Here is an 8,660-nt window from a genome sequence, read left to right as displayed (position 1 = left end):
ATCATCTTGTAACCCCCTAACTTGGAGTAGGTACTTTTCTTTACTAGTACTCTTATATTTGTAAGTATATTTCTAGACTTGATCTATTTTGGAATTCATGTTTAAAAGGTTAAACTCATATTGATTTGTTTATGTAAAATTGCTTTCGCTTCACTTTTAAAATCGGGTTTTGACATGCATGTTAATATAACTTGTTAATATGATGAATTCCAACAATGGTATCTAGAGCCGAGGTCATAGAAATATGCTTCTTGTATTTGGCTTTAAAACCCATTTAGATTACATTCTAGTAACATGCATGAAATTAGAATGTAAAAAATTTTTGGGTTTTGGGTGGGGTGCCTTTTTTTTTAGCCGAATTTTTGGGGCTTCCAAAAGGGTTTGGAGCTTCAAATTTGGTCAAGTTTTGTTGTTTGTTGTTGTTCACAATCAAGCCTAGACCTTATGTTTGGATGTGTGGATGTTTGGTTGCATTTCAATTGGTTGTAATATTCATTTCATTTGGTTTGTAATATTGTAATATTTTTTGTAATTTGGTGATGTAATTTATTTTATTTTGGTATGTAAAATAGATTAGGTTGTAACTTCTTTTTCCTAAAAAAAATGTATTAGGTTGTATATTTTTTTTGTAAAAATAAATGAAGATCCAAGATGATGAAGGAAAGTCACAAGATGGAGCATATGGATGCAAGAGTTAGTGGGAGATTTAAAAATCTCTTACTTTGTGATTTAACCCTTTATCGGTGACACTTGTTTTCGGCTAAACAAGTGTCCACCATTTTGGCTTGATTGTGAACATTGTTGTTATGCATGCTTGTATGTTTATTGTGTTTGTATGTTAGGTTGATACAAGATTATCACATGTTAACAACTTGCAAAACGACATTATAATTGGTTATATTAAAAACCACAAAAGGACACTAATAAATGGTTATTAAGAACAATATGATAATGTATATAAAATGGTTTATATCAAGTAATTGGTTTTATTACTATGACATGAAAATAGGTTTTTCATAATGTACTATACACCAAATGCATGTTGGTGTATGGCAAATATGTTTTCTTAAACTAGAATAAAGAAAGCCTAAAATCCCTTTATAACTAAAACAAGGTAAACAAGTTTAACGCCATCCTTTTGTGAGACACTTGAACATAGTAGGGAACTCATAATGGGATAAAGGTCACCTAACCGTTATGAGCTAACTAATATGGTTAAGGTAAAATTCGCATGCTTGTGGGATAAAGGTCACCTAACCACTTGTATGTTAATTTTACATGTTTACACAAGTAGGACGACTTGATTTGGGAATCATGAACTTAGGGTCACCGAAGCATGAGAAACAAATAGGCGTTGATGAGATAAATATGCCATGCAAAAGGATTGCATGATCCCATAATTTAGAAGTTGCAAAAGGATTGCAATTGTCATATAAATGACTACCTAGCTAAATCAAATAACGGGATAAAGGTCACCTAATCGAAATTTGATTTACCGTTGGATTCTAATATTTAATAAGTCAATTAATATTTAAAGGGTATTGTTTATTAAATTTAAAATCGATACTTAAATGAACTTTGTTAAATTTTGTAGATGGCCGCCAATAACAACAACATGCAAAACGCACCTATTAACTTGAACAACCTATCGTTAAGGTCTCTCCTCGAGAAAGACAAACTCAACCATACGAACTTTATGGATTGGTTCCGCAATCTTAGGATTGTCCTCAAACTCGAGGATAAAGCGTATGTGTTGGAAGACCCCATTCCCGATCAACCCGACGAGAATGATACAGAAGGCATGGCTTATTGGGATAAGTATTGCGCCAATTCGGTGCAAGTCGCTTGCCTAATGCTTGGGACTATGATACCCGAACTCCAAAAGGATTTCGAGCATCATACTGCATATGACATGATCACGCAATTGAAGGAGATGTTCCTTCAAAAAGTACGTGTCGAGCGCTTCGAAACGGTTCGAGCACTACATGCATGTCGTATGGACGACTCCCAATCCGTTTCATCTTATGTCCTTAAGATGAAAAGCCTTATTGATCGCGCAAACCGTCTTAATCTCAACATATCTAATGAGCTAGCCACGGATCTTATCCTAAACTCCTTATCAAAGAAGCTTGACCAATTTGTAATTAATTACAATATGAATGGGATGGATAAGACCATTGGAGAACTTCATGACATGCTTAGGACGGCGGAAACTAGCATGGGTAAGAGGACTTCACCCGTGCAAATGATCAATGATGGAGGGTCCAAAGGTAATAACACCTCTAAGCTAAAGGCGGCTAAGAGGAAAGGACCTGCCCATCAAGGCAAGGGAAAGGGGAAGATGGTTACCCCAACCAAAAACAAGAACAAGAAGCAAAAGGTTGCCGGACAAGCAAACCCCAAGGAAGACCCGTACTTCGGTTGCGGTGAAATGGGTCACTGGAAACGCAACTGCCCGGTCTACCTTAAGGAGTTGAAGGAAAAGAGGAATGCGGGGCAATCCTCAGGTAATATATATATGGTATATATAGAGCTTAGTATTACTTCTTCTAATACATGGGTATTAGACACTGGATGTGGAACTCACATTTGCAATTCTTTGCAGGGGTTCAAAAGAAGTAGCAAGCAAGCGGGAACATCAAGTCTCTTTATGGGTAATGGAGCCAAAGTGCAAGTGAAGGCTCAAGGAGACTTTGTATTAAAGCTTCCAAGTGGTTTGGAACTTATTTTGAACAATGTTTTGTATGCACCGGATTTATGTCGAAACATTATTTCAGTTTCCCGTTTAAAACAATGTGGTTTTTATCTTAATTTTGTTAATGATGATATCCACGTTTATTTAGATAATGTATTCTATTTTAAGGCTTCACCTTCAAATGGAATTTATGAATTGGTTCATGATGATACATCATCTAGTAGCTCAATATACCATACTAGCACCAAGAAACTCAAAAGGGATTTGAGTGATTCCTACTTATGGCATTGTCGCCTTGGTCACATAAATAAGAACTGAATGCGTACACTTCAAAAGAATGGACTCTTGAAATCAAATGAGATGGACTCATTTGATGTATGTGAATCTTGTTTACAAGGCAAAATGACTAAAGCACCTTTCAAAGGGACCTATGAAAGGGCTAAAGATTTATTGGGATTAATACATTCGGATGTATGTGGACCCTTTAAACCCATGACTAGGAATGGTGAAAGATACTTTATTACTTTCATTGATGACTTTAGTCATTTCGGATATATCTACTTATTAAGATATAAGGATGAAACTTTTGAAGCATTCAAAGAATATCAAAACGAAGTATAAAATCAACTCAACAAGACAATCAAGGTACTTCGTACCAATAGAGGAGATGAATACCTAAGCGATGCTTTCCAAGATCATCTTAGGAGTTGTGCGATTATCTCACAACTTACTCCACCAGGAACACCCCAACTTATAGGGTTTTCGAAAGGAGGAACCGAACCCTAATGGATATGGTTTGATCTATGATGGCAAGAAGCTAGTTACCTCTATCATTTTGGGGTTATTATCTAATCTCCACGGCTCGTATTTTAAATATGGCCCCAACCAAGAAAGTGGAACGAACTCCTCACGAGATGTGGTTTGGAAAACCTCCTTCTCTATCATACTTGAAAGTATGGGGATGTGAAGCTTATCCTAAGCGCTATGATGCTAATAAGTTGCATGCTCGATCCACGAAGTGTACCTTCATAGGATATCCCAAGGATGATATGGGATACTATTTCTATGATCCGACCGAGCAAAATGTATTTGTTGCTCGAAAGGCGGAATTCCTTGAAACTAAGTTCCTAATGGAAGGTAATAGTGAAAGGAAGATAGATTTTGAAGAGGTTCAAGATCAAGTAGATGATACGCAATTGGTTGACACTAGCACTCAACATGAAAATGTTGAGAATGATCAAGTGGTTGATCAAAGTATACAAGACGTTCGAAGATCTAGTAGGATTAGTAATCCTCCCGAGAGATATGGGTTTCTCATGGATGGTTGCTATGTGGTTGATTTGGATGAACCCACAAACTACAAAGATGCTTTATCAAGGATTGATAAAGACAAATGGCAGGAAGCCATGAACGCCGAGATGTAATCCATGTATGACAACCAAGTTTGGGAACTTGTTGCGCTACCTCCTAGCTCTAGGCTAGTTGATTGCAAATGGATTTTCAAGAAGAAAATCGACATACATGGAAACTTGGATACATACAAAGCTAGACTTGTAGCAAAAGGTTTCACTCAAACTCAAGGGGTTGACTATGATGAAACTTTCTCGCCTGTGGCAATGCTAAAGTCTATTAGGATATTAATTGCCATTGATGCTCATTACGACTATGAAATATGACAAATGGATGTCAAAACCGCCTTCCTAAATGGATATCTTGAGGAAGATGTCTATATGGTACAGCCCAAAGGTTTTGTTGATCCGAAATATCCTAAAAAGGTATGCAAGTTAAAGAAATCAATCTACGGATTGAAATAAGCATCTAGAATGTGGAATCATCATTTTAATGAGGAGGCAAAGAAATTTGGCTTCATTAAAAATGGTGATGAAGCTTGTGTATACAAGAAGGCTAGTGGGAGCACCATCATGTTCCTCGTACTATACGTGGATGATATATTGTTATTTGGGAACGATGTTCCTACGATGCAAGGTGTTAAGACTTGGCTAAGTAAGTGCTTCTCCATTAAGGATCTTGGAGAAGCACAATATGTTATGGGGATTGGGATCTATAGAGATAGATCCAAGAAATTAATAGGTTTAAATCAAAGTACATACATTGAAAAGGTCTTGAAAAGGTTCAAGATGGAGAACTCAAAGAAAGGTTTGGTACCTATTCAAAGAGGGACGATTCTCAGTTCATCTCAGTGTCCTACCACGAAAGATGAACAAGAGAGGATGAAAAATGTCCTATACGCATCTGCTATTGGGTCAATCATGTATGCAATGATATGCACTAGACCGGATGTGTCATGCGCTCTGAGCTTGACAAGTAGATACCAGAATAACCCAGGGAATAGTCATTGGATTGCTGTTAAAAGTATATTGAAATACCTTAGGAGGACTAAGGATATCTTTCTAATATATGGGTCTGGTGAGGAGGAACTCACAGTAAAAGGTTACGTGGACGCGAGTTTCCAAACTGATCGAGATGATTCTCGATCACAATCCGGTTATGTCTTCATGCTAAATGGAGGTGCGGTCTCTTGGAAGAGTTCAAAGCAAGATGTTGTTGCTTTATCCACTACAGAGTCGGAGTACATCGCCACCTCATTGGCAGCTCAGGAAGCTGCATGGATGAAGAAATTCATCAATGACTTAGGAGTGGTCCCTACCATTCAAGACACTCTTGAGATCTTTTGTGACAACGAGGGAGCAATAGCTCAAATCAAAGAACCTCGTGCTCATCAAAAGACACGTCACATTGAGCGGAAGTTCAACTACATAAGGGATGAAGTTGAAAAAGGAAAGATATGTATTCGCAAAGTTCACACAGATCATAATGTTGCGGATCCACTCACGAAGCTTTTACATGGGCCAAAACATGAGGGACATGTTTGTGCATTAGGGCTTCGATATTCTAGTGATTGGATATGATCTGTTTTATGTATTGTAACGGAACGAATTAGTTCAAACTCATTAATAAAATTATGGTATTAATTTATTAAATTTGAGTCATGTTCCTATTTTGCATATTTTATCCATGAATAAATAATTATTCTAAATTCCGTAGTTGATCACATTTGTGGGAACAAGTGTGAGGTCTAGACTATTATGAACTTGGATTGGTTAACATTCAAATGGTGAATGTAGGGCAAGGTTGCAACCAAGGTTCATAGATATTTGTGGGACACAAATATTGGAAGACCCGCTCTCAAGATTTGCTGTATGGAGCCTTTGTGGTTGATCACATGTAATTTTGAGTAAAGGAGAATATCATTGTATCCTCTGACCTGAGATACATATTGGATTCAGATATTCACCGAATATCGTGCCTTGATTCTTTCCTTCGCTATTCTGAAAATGGTAGCTCATGAGGAAGAGCTCAGGTATAATACAAGGTGTGTATCTAGGACGTATGTAGTCAAGATGGAATTTGTCCCTCTTATTCGTTGAGAGTCAGATGTCTAAGGCCTGATAAAGTTAAATCTAAAAGAGAGTGAGCACTCCGTGTCTCTTGGATTTAACATGACATCTAGGACAAAAGGACATATTGAAAGATTCACCTAATCATATTCGAGATGGGAACTCGAAAGGGATGATGTTATTGAATGGCACCAAGTCATAACACATTGGGGGTGATGGACGGTCGTTAGGTGGTATTCGTCACTTGCATTAATTTCTTATGTTTCTCGTGCAAGTGGGAGATTAAAGGTATTTCATATGCCCAAGAGACATAATAAATTAATGTGGCCAATATGTTATGATCCAAGTTGGGTCATACCCAATAACAAGCCATCAACACCTTTTATGTATTTATTTTAACAATTGGATCTTTAAAATTAATACTCGACACTTGAACTTTAGAAATTGGTTTTCTAAAGATAAAAATGCTTGAAATAATTATTTGGATAATTATAACTACAAGTTTAATTCTTTATATGATTAAACTTTTATGTGTGTTACAATTTTATAAGTGGTTTATAAAATTAAATAAAGTGCAAGTATTACATGGAACTAGCAAGCTTTTAAATAAAATTAAAAAAAGGGAAAGGGGGTGGTGGTGGCGGTTTTGGGGTTCCAAGACACCCCACCCCATGCTTGCTTGGTTAATTGTATTTACACTTAAAGTACTAGCATGCTTACACACTATTACACACACACATAATTACTAGCATTTTCAAAAGGCAAAAACTCTCTTCCTTATTCCTTTCTTGGCCAAAATTTTGGAGAGAGGAAGAGGGTTCTTCACTTGGTTTTTACTTACATTTTTGGTGTCTAAATCCTAACTACATCAAGTGGTGTTGATTGACAAAAGGCTTGTGGGTATTTCAAGCTTGAGACTTCAAGTTAGAAGTTGCTAGTTCATCATCTTCATCATCTTCTTCATCATCTTCTTGTAACCTCCTAACTTAGAGTAGGTACTTTTCTTTACTAGAACTCTTATATTTGTAAGTATATTTCTAGACTTGATCTATTTTGGAATTCATGTTTAAAAGGTTAAACTCATATTGATTTGTTTATGTAAAATTGCTTCCGCTTCACTTTTAAAATCGGGTTTTGACATGCATGTTAATATAACTTGTTAATATGATGAATTCCAACATATTTCATAAAACATTTATAAAAATTGCGCATGTATTCTCAGCCCAAAAATATAAAGGGTAAAAAGGCAAATGAAACTCACCTAATGTATTTTGTAGTAAAAATACATATGACATCATTTATCAAGTGTAGGGTTGGTCTTGGATTCACGAACCTATATCATTTATATTTATATTAACACACATAATCACAATCAAATAAGTTTATATATATCACCTAGTAATGATATCATTCTTATATTAATAATATATTTATATCTCATATATTCCTTTTATATAATAAAATATTTTGTTATGTTATATGTGTTATATATATATATATATATATATATGTATTTCATTTGTTAATTAAAATAGGAGTTTAAAGTATACTAAGTTAATATTAGTAAAAACCATGACAATAACATTGATAATATACTTATGTTATTAATAACTCTATTAGTGATAATGGCAATGATATTAATACTAATATTTGTAAAAATATAAATTTTACTGTTATTGATAGTTATGATATTGATTTTAGTATTTACATAATAATAATATTTGTGATAATATAAATAATAGTACTTATGTTAATATTAACAATTCTATTATTCGTAAAAAGATACTAATACTAATATTTACAAGAATAATAATACTTTGTATTATTTTCATAATGAATATAATAATACACCTTTTCATCATAATGATAATATTATTAAAGTTTTAAAATTAATGATAATCTCGTAACTAATACTCATAATAATGATAATAGGTGTAATACTTATAATTATGGTAATAATAATTATAAGTATGTTAATAATACTAATATTAATGAATAATAATAATTATTATTATTATTATAACAATAATTATAATGATAATACTAATAATTCTAATAATACTTACTTTTACATCAATAATGTTATTAATAATACTTAATATTTAATAATAATAATAGTAACACTCCTACTTAATAATAATAACAATAATAATAGCAACAACAATAATAATGATCATAATGATAATTAATAACTAATAATAATAATAATAATAATAATAATAATAATAATAATAATAATAATAATAATAATAATAATAATAATAATAATAATAGGAAAAGGAACTACCTCAAAAGAGTTTTAAAAAAAAATAGTTGCCCTTGCCCAAGCTCGAACCCGAGACCACTCGCTAACCCGAACACAATCCTAACCATTGAAGTGTTTCAGTTTTTCTGTTAGTGTTCTATCCTCATTTAATTAGACCCGTCTTATCTGTGTTTCTGCTTTCTATTCTTCTTCAAATCCCTTCGACAGAACCCAAAACCATAACAGTTCTTTGTAAGTTTGAGTTAGGACTTGGATTCAAAACAAAAACGAACGTATTTTG

The sequence above is a fragment of the Rutidosis leptorrhynchoides genome, chromosome 11 (assembly GCF_046630445.1).
Source record: "Rutidosis leptorrhynchoides isolate AG116_Rl617_1_P2 chromosome 11, CSIRO_AGI_Rlap_v1, whole genome shotgun sequence".
In the NCBI taxonomy this organism is placed as follows: Eukaryota; Viridiplantae; Streptophyta; class Magnoliopsida; order Asterales; family Asteraceae; genus Rutidosis; species Rutidosis leptorrhynchoides.
This window is presented reverse-complemented; position numbering follows the sequence as displayed.